The sequence below is a fragment of the Limulus polyphemus genome, unplaced genomic scaffold (genome assembly GCF_000517525.1).
Source record: "Limulus polyphemus unplaced genomic scaffold, Limulus_polyphemus-2.1.2 Scaffold13, whole genome shotgun sequence".
Lineage (NCBI taxonomy): Eukaryota > Metazoa > Arthropoda > Merostomata > Xiphosura > Limulidae > Limulus > Limulus polyphemus.
Genome location: NW_013665623.1, coordinates 1,916,177 through 1,930,153, shown reverse-complemented (window position 1 = coordinate 1,930,153; position 13,977 = coordinate 1,916,177). Strand labels below are relative to the sequence as shown.

The window sequence follows — 13,977 nt, the reverse complement described above, 5'->3', positions numbered from 1 at the left end:
GAAACAGTGGTCATGATAAACTTTTAAATTATTTTAGACACAATTACATTAATAGATATCCAAAACTTTTTATATTGGATACGTAATCTACCATTATATTAATTGTGAATTAATGGCATAAATAATTGTGTGGTTTAAAATTTACCTACAAGAATGAGAAATACCATCACACACACACACACACACATCTCTTGTTACACAACATATTCAGCTAATTACGCCTATAGTTCAAGGACATTTTTCCTGGACGTCCTCAAAAAGACGTTGAATGTACCTAAAACACTAGATCATTTTCTATGAAAACAAATAGATTAAAAGATTTAAAAATATAAGGATTGTATAATCAGGAAATATTCCAGTGAAAACTCGTTAGGATATATATAATGCTTGTTATTACTGATTTACTGGATTATGTATCAAGCGCCCCTATTTTTAGCTGTGTGCACAATAAATGTTAGTATTTTGATTTCATATTCATGACAAAGCTGTTAAAGCTATTTGCTGCCGTCCCTAATATTGAACTAATCACCAGAGGGATGGCAACCATTCAGCAGTAAACTACTACCCACCATTCACGCTAAGAGGTTGGCCGTCGCTCTTGTAACACTCCAAGGTTTAAAATGTAGGGAATATTATGTGATATGGCATGGATTCGAACCTGACTCGTCGTCTTCGAAATTCAAAGCTCTTTCACAAAATCAACCCGTACTTGTAAATAATGGTGAGTTAATTACCAGTGTAAGATTCTATATACTTGTATTTTGTATAGGTATTAATTGAGCAACGTAAAAGATGTAACAAGGATAATACAATTTCATGAACAGTATTCTAGTATAAAGTGGTACTCAAAAAGAATTATAGACTTATTGTAAATCCAGGCTGATAAGATAAATAAAGATAATAGCTTTCAGTAGCTTTGATGTTTGAATATAATTAAAATTGTTGATGAAAATCTTAAAAAAACGTGCTTTTAATTCAGTACAAAAATATGGACAGCAATATAAATCTAGCTGATCAGAGTTAATATTCAAAACACAAGTGAATACTTCTGGGCTTTTTGAAGGTTTGATTCCATGATTCTTTTACTTTATATTCAGAGTAATATTTACAATTATTTGTACGAAAAGGAAATTGTGATATTTTGTTTTTAATTAAAGATCCTTTAAAGTTGTTTGAAATATAAGTAATTCTAGCTTTGTGTTGAAAATAGGTATGATATATGTAAAAAGCTTCATGTTTATTGAATGAAATAATTAATATGCACCTTTATATAAGATCATAAATAGTATTTAAGATATTATCGTTATGTTGTCTCTGATTTAAATTTGATATTAATATATCAAATTCGTTTTGTTTTTCTATGTCTATTCAACAGCTTTTTGTTTAGCTCATTTTATAGACGTAGAAACAGAACTATGGACTTCATGAATAGATCGATTCATGGTGAGTTTGAGCATTTCAAATATGTCATTATCTACAATTAGTTTAGATATTTTGATAAGTTACTTTAAATACTATAATTAATACACAAACTTTAAATTATAGAAAAAGTCTTTTTTTCAGCTGTTTATATGTTATAAAAGAATATTTTTCAAAAACAGAATTTTTACAAAAATTATAGCAGTTGATTATCTTAAATTCAATAGTTTAAAGCAATAACTTAATTTAAATTGTAACATGAAGTTAGTTTAACACGGCCTGAGGTAATAAAGGCGTAGGTTGTTGTGCTATGTTACGCTATAACTCCACTCCCGTAAAATATTTTAATTAGATTTTAGTCTAAATTTATAAATCCTTAGTTCCTGTTTATAACATGGGAACCTGTTTGCTCCAGGAAATCCTGTAGTATTCCCGTTCCGAGCCTACTCTTTTGTGGTGACTTTTAGAGCTTAATTTTAGGTCTTTTGAGTCCACAATGTTAACGATGTTTTTGTTTCTAAATGTAAATCATAAATTCACTTATTCAAGTCTTTCCCGCATACTTATTTACTTATACTTTACATTTACTTATAGCTGTCTAACGTTTCGTAGTATTGCCTAGAATATTTCATTTTTAGTGTTTCATATTAAACATATAAATAAATCCATGTTTTATGTTGTACATCTGGTTTACTACCTTAAGTTCCTCATGTATACCTTTTAGTTCGTTTTTATTGAATAATTGAACTCTTTGTTAGTTTTGATCAATTATCAATAGTCAAGAATTACTTACTAAAATAATACAATAATACACATATCTTTGTCTAATAATCTACTCAAAACTAAAGCCTAGAACTCGAAACGTGGATATGTTTGTCCAAAATATCAAGTATTCTCCATTTGAATAGGTAATAGTATATACATGTCTTCTTTGCATGCTTAGGGGGCGGGGGTCTTATTCTGAGTATCTACAATATGCAACTGTTTACAGTATATTTTGATTTAATATTATACATCGTTACTGAAGTACCAGTTCCACAGATTAAGAGATCAGACTGATATATTAGCAAAGTTAAATGCGAAACTTGCCAAAACTAATATATTGTGTATGTTTGCGCTAAAACAAATATCAATATAAAAATGTAAAATTTGGAGCTACATGTTGATAGGTTATAGAGATTTTCTGTTATATGTCCCATTAAAAGTTCATTTTAAAAGCTTGTAGAGGAAACATATGGATGCAATCGCTACACAAGTACTGTAATATTTTCGCGTGATTTTAAAATTATTTTTATATTTAATAAACATTTGACACTTTGAGTCTTTAGTGTAAGGATATTAAAAAAACAAATACCAATGTATATCTTTCAGTTTGTGCATTAGTATGCAAAGCACACAATGTAAGAACAGCTAGGTCAATGAATGGTTAGTGTAGCTACACTACAACACAGTGATAAATCAAGTCACACATTGGAGAGAAGTCGCCTGTGGTGTAGAAGTCCAAACCAACAAGATATATTTGACATAGCTTAATCAATAACTCAAATTTGGTTGTTGATCAGCAGCAGAATTATGTCATATCTATCACCTATGTCAGATAAGAGGCGAGCAATCATTCCTTGAAATATTGAAGCGATTGGTTCTCAACCATACAAGTCACTTGATGGGTCAGGTTTACAGAATTACAACGAAAAAATGAAGGTTTCGATTCCTTGTGGTGTACAGAGTGCAGAAAACAAAAACAAATCTCAACTACTCGTAACAACGAAACGTTTTGAGTTACTCTCCATGGATAGGAAATCTTACCTTTTCTTCTTCACCCAAACTTTGGTAAAACAAATGTCTTACAAACATATTATAACAGAAGGTAATTTAAAACATATACTACAAAAGTCGTTATAATGCGACAAAAACAACAAAACTAGCACAGAAAAAAGAGGCTGTAAAATACGATAAGTTTCATTAAACAGAAGCAGTAATTGTACATCATTATATATATATATATATATATAAACAGTTGTTTGTTTATCTCTTCATAGTCCTATCGGTCATCAACAATACGAGTAAGGGTTAATAAGTTTCAAATGCCACTTTAAAGGTTAGGGTGGCCGAGAAAGGTACGGCGTTTCCTACTGGACCTCCGTACTTCCCCACCACACACGTTGTGAAGGACCACCCAGGTTGCCTGCAGACTTGTGCTGTGATGCAATTCTATAGTGTGCTTCTGCCTTTCATACCCGTGTGGACCCTCAAATTTCTTTTCTGGCTACTGGGCGTCGGTTGGATGCACGCACTTTCCGGATGTACCCATTTTTATCAAACACACGCAATCTATTCAAGCGTGTTCCAAGCAAGCAAAAAATGAATAGGTTGACTCAAACACTCTTCTTTTGCTTTATTACAATACTTTGCCTGCTTAGTCTCCTTCACTTCCTCAAAAGATACTAGGCTACAGCATTTGTGTTTTGAATCTTTAAGGGAGAGCTTACAATAGATAAATGCCTCAGTTAAACACATACGATTTTGATAGATTGTACTTTTCATGTTTCTCAATTACTAGTCATTAAAGTTGACTTACGCATAATTACAGCTATGTACAAAACAGATAGTGAATGTATACGCCCATAACCTTATGCATGTTAGGAATAAAACGTTTTGTTTATATAATGGAAAATTTTGTTTTCAAAGCACTTTATGAATCGGGATTATCGATCTAAATGAGCAAACTGGCCTTAAACAAATTACCTTGTAACGGGTTTGAACATATACATGGAATTGTCGTAATATGATTAACTGTAAGATCGCATATCAGCATATATGAATAAATGAAATTCTGTAAACGATTATTTAAAAATCAGAAAAGTGGAATCCTTCTACCCACCAATGTTTCAGATGGCCAACTTGTTCAACAGGATTGAATCAAAAAAAAACAAACTCAAACATAAAAATTTGATACAAAATATTGAAAATACGGTAATACCAAAAACATCTTTAATACGGACGTTTCAAAATTTCTTAAATTCCATCATCAGCGTTAATATAACTACGAATATTCGAGTATTATGAACTAATTTTTTTAGAGATAATAACATCCGTATCAAAGATGTTTTTTCTATTACTATGTTTTTAATATTTATTATAAAACTTCCTTTTCCACTTGATGTTTGTTTGTTTGCTTGTTTTTGAATTTCGCGCAAAGCTACACGAGGGCTATCTGCGCTAGCCGTCCCTAATTTAGCAGTGTAAGACTAGAGGGAAGGCAGCTAGTCAACACCACCCACCGCCAACTCTTGAGCTACTCTTTTACCAACAAATAGTGAGATTGATCGTCACTTTATAATGCCCCTACGCCTAAAAGGGTGAGCAAGTTTGGTGTGACGGAGATGCGAACCCGCGACCCGCAGATTGCGAGTCGAGCGCCCTAAATATCTGGCCATGCTGGGCCTCGTTTCCCGAGTGATTTATAACTTATAATGGCGCGGATAGTAGTTAGACACGGTTCAAAGAGCAACAAAAAGAGCAATAAAACAATAACATTTAATTATAAATAGATGTATACTGTTACGAACTTAGAGCTACTTAAGATAAACGAATGTGTTTCATGTTACAATTTGAAGTCATTGTAGAAAAGAAAAAGGTAATTTAGGTTTATTTTGATTTGTTTTGTTTGGTGGTTACGAAGTCGGTTGAATTGACCGATCCCTTTTTGAGATAGGGTAGAGAAAATAACAAATAAACTATAAAGTTTTAGTGAAAAAAACGTTTGAAATGCATTTAAGAGGTTTTAGGGATTACACAGAGGAAATTTGAGATTTTTGAGATGAGGAAAAGTATTTGTAATTTTAACAGGAAAATTGCTTTGCATACGGACTATTCAAAACAAATACTCAATATATGCATGAAGAAATCTATATTTTATCTTCTCTATTGGATGACATATTAATATATCCTGTTGTAGATATCTTAGCTGAACAATGAGTATCACACATCCAAGCACCTGGAGAGGTCCACACAGGTCAAGGAGCTACATTCAATGCCACACTATTGCTTCAATACAGTACCAGCTGCTTGATGAAAGTTGTTCAGATTGTTAGGTGTGGTAAAAATGTGCAATTCGCATTATCATCCTCAGTCTAATGGTATGGTTGAATAAACAAGTATAAACTGTTGACTGCAATAAGCACCTGTTATAGGCCATGATAATATACAGAACAACTGTAAACAGTAAACTAATTGTTCTCAAAATCTCGTGAGGTTTGGGCCAAAATTGCAACTCCCAGTGATGTATGGCCCTCTTCCCAATGTAGATGTGTTTTAGTGTCCACGGAAAATGTTGAATGGATGAATGAATTTATATATAAGCAAATGTTTTAAAGCAGCGGTGTGCCAAAATATATGTTAGAGGAAAACAATAATACAAGAAAAATTCCAGTAAGATAATTGGACCTGACTGGTAAGAAACTAGGTTCTGGCTGTAGAGATCCAAATGTTGTCTGTTGACAGCTCAATGCATTGAAGTTATAGTGGGGTGTGAAACATGCACTTGTGATCGACATGTGAACAAGCTTAAACTCTACATACTGTTACTTCAGGAATCAAGGGTAGATGAGCAAGTTCACAAGAAAAAAAAACGTGTGGTTTTGAATGCTAGTAAAGAAGCTGAAGTCAGTCCTAAATTGGAATATTTGTAAGGCATGTGATGTGTTTTTGGGAAGAAGATACGCAATGTTTATAGAATCTACACAACACGAGGTGAAAAACATGGTTGACCCATTGCTTTTCCCAGTACTGATGAAGGAAGTCATTATGGACGAATTGCATGTTAGCTACATTCATTTATGGATTATCTCTCACCAGTCCAATATGATTCTGATGAATAAAAAAAGCTAAACTAACTTTTAAAATTAAAACAAGAATGAAAGCAAATCCTTTGAGGTTTCAAGAATCTAAGTACCACAAAATTTCAAAATAAAATCTAAATTCAAATTTAATCCCTCTGAGAATGTCTCAATACATCTAAATTCAAATTTAATCCCTCTGAGAATGTCTCAATACACAAGGCTAAGATGCTCAGGGCTCTTATATCACTCTCGTGATCCAAGACCACACCCACATTTGCACAAAGGAGGGCTAAGACTTTGGAACATTACCTGATTTGCCAACATAAAAGACAGCTGTCTATTCTGGCACATCACAAATGGCGTTATAACTATCTTTCCTGTACTAATGACCAATAAGAGTGACCTTGGTCCCGTGCACAACTGCAGAATGGATTGTATTTGTATTACGTATTTACTGAACATCTACTAAGGCTATTTGGTCCCATTCTTAATTTTGAGGTAGTGACCAGAAGGAGTGCAGCCAGTCATCCATGGTAAGGGATTTTCTATCACTCTTATAACACATCTACAGCGTAGGGTGCGGGGAATATTTTGTGGTATCACACGGATTCAAATCCGGCTCGTCAGCTTTGAAATACAGAGGTCAGTCCATAGGGTCAACCAACGGTCCTAAAAAAAACTTGAATTGCTTACTTGATCGACTTTCTAAAATAAACCAAAATTTGAGGTAAACAGAAATTTCGAAAACAGTTACATAACAACTAAGGGGAAGAAAAGGTACAGTACCATCCTGTACTGCATTTTGTTTGTTTATGGTGTAATGAATTTGTTATTATATCAACGTTTACTTAGATTGATATTATATTTAGAAACATACATAGCTTATACTGTTAAATATGTATTGTGAAACTCTCGCCTATTCTCCAAAGTTGTAAAAGATTCTCGAGAGTAAGAATCAACAATATATGTATGTACGTAAATACTTGTGTTAGCTCAGTATTGTTATGTAAAACTGAAATTTCTAGAATGCCTTCACATGGCTATAAATATAACCAACGCGACGCGCCAAAGAGAGTATTTATTATTAGTTCGCTATAATCAGTGTGCTACAAAGCTTCGTAAGTTATAACTGTGATTGTTATAACGCTTACCAAGCGAAAAACTTCAGATATTTAACCAGGAACCTTTACAAAGTTCGAACATAACAAGTTATTTAACTTCAGTGGATTCTCATCGGACATTAGTATTTTTACGAAAGCATTACCTAACGTCACGCCCCCAGTGGCACAGCAGTATATCTGCGGACTTACAACGCTAGAAACCAGGTTTCGATACCCGTGGTGGGCAGGACACAGATAGCCCATTGTATAGCTTTGTGCGTAATTAGAAACAAACAAACCTAACGTCACCGGTGGAAAAATCGGCGTTTGATTAGTGATAGCCAGCTTGATTAGCCAGCTAGCTTCCAGTTAAGCGAATCGTACCTACATCAACTCGTAATTTACTCGCTCATCGTGAACCCTCGATTAGATATGAAGAAAGTTCCGGACTAGAAAGTAGACTTTATATTGTTTATAAGTTTGTGAAACTTTTGTTTATAAATCACTGTTTGTAATAACTATTTGTAATAATTGTTATTCTAAATTGTACTGTTGTGTGTATATTAAAACATATTTGTGTTAAAAAAGAAAACTGTGTATCAATCATGTTAAAAAATATTACGAACTGACTATTTTCGGCATTTATCTAAATACTAAATCCAAAGTACAATTTAACTACTAACTGTAAATTATCAGTTACTTCAATTTCATACCATTTGAAATTCAAATACGTAACAATGGAAAGGCTCCTAAGGCTGTCTGCTACCGTTCTGAATTTTGAACTTTCAATAACGCTAAAGGCAATCGGCTGACAATACCCACTGCCAACTCATGGCTTATTCTTTACCAACGAATGGTGAGGTTGAGCGTCACATTATAATGAAAAGGTAGTCATGGTTGGTGGTTCAAGCACCTTAAACATTAGACCATGCCTAGCCCGAATAAAAATTAGATCTACTCGTCAACTTGTTTTTGCATATTAAAGTGTATTTTAAAAACAAGTTCTTACTTAGCTGCAAAAAATTATATTATTGAGGGTATTGCAGAGTATTTTTATTTTTAACGTTACACATTTTGTTCTTGGTGTATTTTATCCAATCAAAAACACCTTAGGTTGTAAAAAAGGTACGGCCAAAAAAGGATTGAGCGTGCGACTAAAAGGAATAGAATCAAAATTGGCTGCCAAACTGGTAGCTACATTTATAGCATTGACAAGAATTGCAGCTACCAGTTTGGCCGCCAATTTTGATTACATTCTTTTAAGTAGCACACGCAATCCTTTTTTTTTTTAAAACACACCTTTTTTTTTCACACCTTAGTTGTTTTGCATTATATATCATGACTTTTTGTCACTACACACCAACAAACCACAGCATGTAAGAAAGTGACACTGAATAGTAACCAACAAAAACTTTAGGATCGCAACCCTATTATTCGGAACAGACCTTTACTTTACAGAACCAACCAGATTCCTTATAAAATATATGGTGGTAGTTTTCCTCTTTAAAATAGTGTTCATAACTTCTTTTATAGTTACGCCATGGAAACTAGATTAACTTTTTTTTGTCATCACCTGCATGCAGCTGGAGTGAAAATTTCAGACCAATAGTTCACGTGACTTTTTGCATAGGCGCGCGCACAAATTTTGGGCAAAATTGAGCGGTTATTGTTTAATAACTTTGAACATGAGGTTTATATTTAGATCAAATTTGACAACTATTTGTACATTGTAAAGATTTATCTGTGGACCAGATTTAGAAAAAAATCCATAGAAGTTAAGTATGTTTTTCTATAAAATAAAGTTTTCGTACTTTCCATGCGAAGAAATAAATAGGACGAAATTTAATCAAAATTAGATATTTTATATCTCGTATATTTATTAATGGACTGCCTTGAAATTGGGTATGGGAAGTAAGGATCCAGTAGAATACATCCACTAAAAATATATGGTAGTTGGGATTAACACAGTCCGAGCTACAGAAGGTGGAATATCGTTAAACTATCACTCTCGTTAATAACACACAGTGTGTCCTACGGGTAGTTTTGGCCGCACGACACACTATTGTGTGTCTTTATTTTTATTTTTTTTGCTGGAAAACATCATTTGTTTCCTATCTGAATATTAGATGGATTTTTCAACAGTAGACTTAGATATGCAGGAATAACAAATTATCATATTATATGTGAAGTTAACACCAACGTTAAAGATCCTAACTCTTTTTACCTGTAACCACGATCTATTAATTTTATAAAATTCGGTTTCTTTACTTGCGTTTTTGTAGAACAGAAATTTTTTTAATAGGCCAGTTGTTATATTATTTGGGATTTCTAACCTGAACGACACCCTATGTAACTCATGGGTTGAGCGGCCACATCGGAGACCCCAATGTTCAAGCATAGCTGTCTCTAAATTAAAACTGTTGATACAGAGATAAAAAAGCCAGTCAGCTGATCCCTGCCACCTATCATGGTATTCTTAACCTAATTGTGGGATGGATTGTCATGGTTATAACGCTCTAACAACTGAAAGCGCAGAGAGTATTTATAGGCACATTCAGGTTTTTACTTTGGACCCAAACTCCGGCGCGCTAACCATTAAGCCAAACATCCTGCCCAATAAAGTATGGACACCTAAGGTTTTTAAAATAACCTAATTGTAAAATATCCGTAACATTAACCACAACTAAGACATAGAAATGAGTTCTAATTCGTCTCTCTGGATAGATAGCATTGCTCATAGAAAGGATACACATATCATAATGAAACGTACACTTTTCGGTAAGTAAAACAGAAACAAAAATTTTTAAAAGTTCGAAATGAAGAATGGAAAGAAAAGAATGCCACCATTGAAGAATAACGCTTGGTAGCAGCAGAACATTTTCAGATTAACCATATATCAATAGACAACAATGAACCTCGAAATAATCCTATTGTTACATTCCAAGTTTTATTCTTCATTGACTAACAATATAGCTGAATACTTTCAAATCACCGTAGGTCTACAGTCAGTAGATAGTCTCAACCTTATTCTACTGTAACATTTAGAATTAGTTCTTCAGTGGCTCACAAAGCTTGGTAACTGTATATTGTCAGATGAATGTAGTTCAACAGACAACAAAGAATCATACTATTGTTCTAGTATAATATTTGTAATCCATTCTTCAGTAGAGAACACGGTTTGGTAGCTGCATATCTTCAAATTAATGTTGGTCAACTTACAATAAAGAACCTTAACATCATTCTACTGTAACATTTAGAATTTATTCATCATTGGGTAAAAGAGCTTTTTAGCTGCTTAATTTCAAGTGAAAGTCAACAGACAATAGTAAGTTTCAACATCGTCCTACTGTTTAGCTTTATACTGCTGCTGGTAAATGTTATACTTTGGCATATAGCTAAATGGTTTTCGTGCAGGCAAGTTTTTCAGCTTGTGCAAATATGAGTCTTCGTTTTTACTGCAACTGGCTACAATAACCTCTTTTAATCTTGTTTCCCATCACATGCACCATCACAGAGGTTAATCGCTAAACATCTTAGGTGTTTGTTAACCTCGTTGTGACAATGAGAACACGTAATCTCTACAGCACGACACAGGAGAGAACAAAAGCTCGGGGACATTGTTGTTTGACACTTTTCTGAGAAAACTCAATGTCCGCACTTCCGCTAATTTTTGATACTCTAGATGTGACACTCCAGTATACCAACAAACCTCTTTCTTCCTCTTTTTTGTTGTTGTTGTCGATTCATTATTTTTTCTTTCTGAAAAGGGTTTCCTCTTGAGACTTTGATAGATATTTTCGACAAATGTCATTCTTTTCTGATATTTCTAAACATACAATATCGTCATATTTGATATTTCATAACAAAATATTGTAATGGCTAGAAAATAGCTGAAATTTTAAACGTAACTCAAGAACTGAAGTCATGTGTTTTCTGTAGGAAACAGGAACAGTTGATATACATTGTAGTTTGATATGAAAATGATCTTATTTAACCGTTTCAAGGCGGGTCTTTTGTGTTTATCGCATTATAAATAGTGGCTGCCTCAATAAATATAAACGATCATTATTCATTTTTGTAGTTATTTACTTGCACATAATGAAACATGCGCCCAATCGCAGTAAGCAATAATTCGTTTGTGGGTGTTTTATTGATTTTATATATATTTTCCAGAAATTAAGAGGTTCTAAGAGCTTGAAGCGGAAACTTTCATTGGAACGAACATTATGTCTAAAGTACTAAGTGCAAGAGGGAATGATGATTCTTATAAGTTCAAGCTTATTTTGCGAAGAAGCTTGTTCTGTAACAATTCTTGATAGCGGCCTAAATTTCTGTCTATCTAGCTATCTATACATGTTGATATATAGCTTGTATTTAAAGGTTATTAGATCAATTAGAATGTTCCCATAAAGTTTCAGTTTCCCATAACTCTACCTTCCGCGCACATAAGTTTCGTGACAACGTTTTGGTGGTTCATGCAGTTTTTTCTGTGCATAAATAACAACAAACTATTCTAAAATATCTACAACACACATTGAATTATTGAATTGGAACTTATTATACACTATAATCAAATTCTAACGAATGCTACTTGTAATTATCCAATTGTTCTCCATCTACCAAGTGCGGACATTCAGATCTGTGGCTCTACACTTTTAGTCCCTGACATCAAACCGAATTATAAACATAAGTTATGTTACAAACATTATTCTTATATGATATTATCATATGAAATTTTTGTACAACTCCAACATATGCTAGTTTTTGTTTGTTTGCTGTTAAGCACAAAGCTACACAATGGGCTATCTGTGTATTGCCCACAGTATTGCCCTCAGACTTGACGTTGAACTACCTGAAGGGAGAGGGGCATGTACATTAGTAAGAAGTAAAACATTGCCGAGTTTGTCATTAAATGTATCAAAGTTTTTAATTAATCTGGAAAAAGGCTAAAATTCCTAATGATTCTAACATTATATATGCTTAGAACTGATTTAGATCTTGCGTCCAAATTCTGAAATATAAATTAATCAACGAAACATTCTGTTGGAATACAACAGCTAAACTGATGATGTTATGATGTTAACGTAATATTAATATTAATAGTGATAATACAAGGTATTTAGCCTGATTTATAACATACCTATAAACTGAATTTAAACTAATGGATCTAAATTAAACTCAAGTACATAATGTAATCCTTAAAACACGAAGCGACAATTAACTAGTCTTTAAATTGCATTTGTTTAATCAAACAGTATACTTAACCTGTTTTACAATTTACCAGTAAGATGAATTACAGCTAAGCCTAAAAGTACAATTTTTACTTCCTAAGCCTAATCTAACGTTGTAGTACAGATTATACCACTAAGCTCTTATTTAAAACTTTAACTCAACTATTTTTATTTACCAACTTTACTAAATCTAGTTAATCTTTTGTTATTCAATTCAGATCACTACAAGTGATAATATTAATATTAAATAACATTCAACAATCTATAACAGCGTAACAGTATGTCTTTCCAATGTCTTCCTTCTTCCGTAGCGACCACTGCAAAGCCCTTTCAAAATCAAATTACATTAACTCCTGAGCCCTTGTTTACAATGGGATTTAATATACATGAAAATAGTTATTACGCAAAATAATCTTTAATCCTTCCACTATAGGTAAGTTAAAGTGTACATGTTAGGACCTTTTGGAGAGCTACATTCAAAATTTAATTAAGCTGCATTATTATCATTGTATATGAATAAACTTGGCATGAAAACATAGTTACTGAATCAAATGTTAATATTATATAAGTTTAAAGTTCTTTATTTTAGATAAAAATATTTAAAAAATCCCCTATCTTCCTTAGTATGATAATTGTGACATTTATTCTCTATGTCTTCCCTCTTCTATAATTTATTTACCACCCTTCCCAAAAGCATGGAAGTTAACGTACATTACTCATTATAAAATATGTTTTACTCAGGTAAAACAATTTTTTATAACCATCAATCTTATTTGTTTAATGAGCCATAACTAGAAAATCAGACTAACTTACCATGCCTAACTCACATCCGCTCTTTCACAAATTGCCAATAGTTCTCTCTGATGCTTTATACTATATTATTTATAATCAATGGAAAGCTAAAGTTAAAATCAACCAAATGACATATTATATGATGTTGTTTTGTGTACAGAGCATTGTCTATTTCACCTTCAGTAAATTATGATAGTTATAGGGTATTGTTTACATCAGTGATATAGATGAAGGAATGGTCAATAAATTACTTAAATTTGCAAATGATATTAAGGTCTTGGGTGTTGCTAGCTCTGAAGAGGATGCTGCTGATTTACAAAATGATTTAGCTCATTTAGTGAGTTGGGCAAATAAATAGCAAATGGGTTTTAATTATAATAAATGAAAGATAATACAAGTGGGTTATCATAATTTAAATTATAAGTATATTTTGAATGGGAATAACCTTAACAGTGTCATGAAAGAAAGGGATCTTTGTGTAGTAGTTGATCAGTCTCTAAAACCATCCAAACACTGTGCTGTTACTAGTGGTAGGGCAAATAGGATTTTACGTTGTATCTACAGAAATATTGAATATAAGTCTAAAGAGATTAT

At 32.8% G+C, this 13,977-nt stretch overlaps 1 long non-coding RNA gene across 1 annotated transcript in view; it reads left to right on the top strand.

Annotated features, from left to right (window-relative positions):
* Positions 1 to 564: 564 nt before the first annotated feature.
* LOC111085250 overlaps positions 565 to 13,977 on the top strand; it is a 54,864-nt gene continuing 41,451 nt past the window's right edge. The window contains exons 1-2 of the long non-coding RNA XR_002610077.1: positions 565 to 721; positions 1,376 to 1,443. This is a non-coding gene — a long non-coding RNA (uncharacterized LOC111085250). The remainder of the gene's footprint in view (positions 722 to 1,375; positions 1,444 to 13,977) is intronic.